The 2,499-nt window shown below is 38.3% G+C and overlaps 1 pseudogene; it reads left to right on the top strand.

Annotated features, from left to right (window-relative positions):
• The first annotated feature begins 160 nt into the window (after positions 1 to 160).
• LOC116084956 lies at positions 161 to 1,624 on the top strand (annotated as a pseudogene).
• Positions 1,625 to 2,499: the final 875 nt, after the last annotated feature.

Raw genomic sequence — 2,499 nt, 5'->3', positions numbered from 1 at the left:
TTCTTTGTTTTTTGGAGGGGAAACTGGGAATGGAGAAATTCGCATGTAAATAAAGAAAACATCTAAAAGAAAAAAAATAAAATAAATAACAATTAAAAAAAAGACTGACTACTTGGCACAAAAAGGTGGACAAGTCCTTTTTTTTTTTTTTTCAGAGAAGATGACTTTTAACAGTTTTGAAGCATCTAGAACTTTTGTAGCTGCAGACACCAATAAGGATGAAGATTTTGTAGAAGAGTTTAATAGATTAAAAACATTTGCTAACTTCCCAAGTAGCAGTCCTGTTTCAGCATCAACTTGGCTCGAGCATGGGTGAAGGGTTTCAGTTGTCACGCAGCGGTAGGTAGGTGGCAGGATGGAGAGTCAGCTGTTGGAAGACACAGGAGAGTATCCCCAAATTGCAGATTTATTGGTGGTTTTTATTTTTAAAATGGTGCCACACAGTCTACAAATCCTGGTATCTAAAATGGCCAGTACAAATCTGAAAACTGCGTGGGAAACAGAAATCATTTTGCTCTTGACAGGCTGTCCGAGATGCATGCAGATTATCTCTTGAGAACTGGACAGGTTGTAGATATTTCAGCCACCATATACCGGAGGAACCCTGCCATGTGTAGCAAAGAAGCCAGATTGAAGCCGTTTCAGAACTGTCCAGACTATGCCCATTTAATCCCCAGAGAGTTAGCTAGTGCTGGCCTCTACTACACAAGGACTGATCATCAAGTGCAATGCTTTTGTTGTGGAAAACTGAAAAATTGGGAACCCTGTGTTCGTGCCTGATCAGAACACGGGAGGCACTTTTCCCAACTGCTTCTTTGTTTTGGGCCGGAATGTTAATGTTCTAAGTGAATCTGGTGTGAATTCTAATAGGAATTTCCCAAATTCAACAAATTCTCCAAGCTATGGGAGAATATGAAGCACGAATCGTTACTTTTGGAACATGTATATACTTAGTTAACAAGGAGCCGCTTGCAGGAACTGGATTTTCTGCTTTAGGTGAAGGCAATGGAGTGAAGTACTTTCACTGTGGAGGAGGCCTCACAGACTGGAAGCCAAGAGAAGACCCTTGGGAACAGCATGCTAAGTGGTATCCAGGGTGCAAACACCTATTGGATGAGAAGGGGCAAGAATATTCAAGAATATAATATTCATTAACCCATTCACTTAGGGAATCTTTGGTAAGAACTGCTGAAAAAAAAAAAACAAACCACCATCACTAACTAAAAAAATAGAGATACCATCTTCCAGAATCTTATGGTGCAAGAAGCTATACGAATGGAACATCCAAGGACGTTGAGAAAACAATGGAAGAAAAAAAATCCAAACATCTGGGAGCAGCTATCTATCACTTGAGGTTCTGATTGCAGATTTTGTGAGTGCTCAGAAAGAGAATACACAGGATGACTCAAGTCAAACTTTATTGCAGAAAGACATTAGTACTGAAGAGCAGCTAAGGCGCCTACAAGAGGAGAAGCTGTGCAAAATCTGTATGAAAAGAAATATTGCTGTAGTTTTTGTTCCTTTTGGACATCTGGTCACTTGTAAACAGTGTGCTGAAGCGGTTGACAAATGTCCCATGTGCTACACAGTCATTACGTTCAAGCAAAAGAGTTTTATATCTTAATCCAGCACCACAATAGATATGTTATGTTGTTCTTATTCTAACTGAATGTGCTATGTGAGCGAACTTTAACTAATCAGCATTGCATTCCATTAGCATCTGCTCCCAAATGGAAACAAATGTTAACAGCACTGTTTCGGTCCAAACGTTCAAATTCTGGATCATTGAGGTTACCAGCTGTATCATTTATCCAGTGTTTTACTCAATTGAAACCTTAGACAAAGAAGCATTTTATAACTTTTCACATGTTTCTGGTAGTACACTGACTTGATTTCTATGTGTTAAGTGAATTAATCACCTGCGTTTTTCATTCCTTTTGCATAAGCTTAACAAATTGAGTGTTCTGTATAAGCAGGGAGATTTTATTTAATCTGCCCAATCACATTAATTTACTTATTGTAAGCAGGGAAAGAACTGTTCACACTGGTGGGAGGATAAACACTGTTTTTAGATGCTTGTTTCTGTGTTGTAAGATTCTGCCCATTTGCTTGGAATTCATTGGAATTATAAATGTCCTTATATGAATATTTTTTAAGTGATTTTTGCCATCTCCTAAAAGATATTTAATGGTAGACTACCATCTAACCAGCATGTACTGACAAGGAAAAGCAACACAGGTATAGTTAGTGTAAAATACAAATGGCAAAACACTGTATCTAGTTGGAGCCAAATCAACTTGTGTGTATTTTGTATCTGCACAGGACAAGACGATTTGGAAAGATAAGTACCACACTCTTTTTTTTTTTAATTAGATATTTTCTTTATTTACATGTACATTTCTCCTTTCCCAGTTTTTCCTCCAAAAAACACAGAAACAAACAAAAACAACAAAAACAAACCCCTGTTGTCTCCCCCCTCCCCATGCCTGCCACCCCACC

Source organism: Mastomys coucha, unplaced genomic scaffold (genome assembly GCF_008632895.1).
Source record: "Mastomys coucha isolate ucsf_1 unplaced genomic scaffold, UCSF_Mcou_1 pScaffold9, whole genome shotgun sequence".
NCBI lineage: Eukaryota > Metazoa > Chordata > Mammalia > Rodentia > Muridae > Mastomys > Mastomys coucha.
The sequence above is the reverse complement of the archived record's forward strand: the minus strand, read 5'-3'. Positions and strand labels throughout refer to the sequence as shown.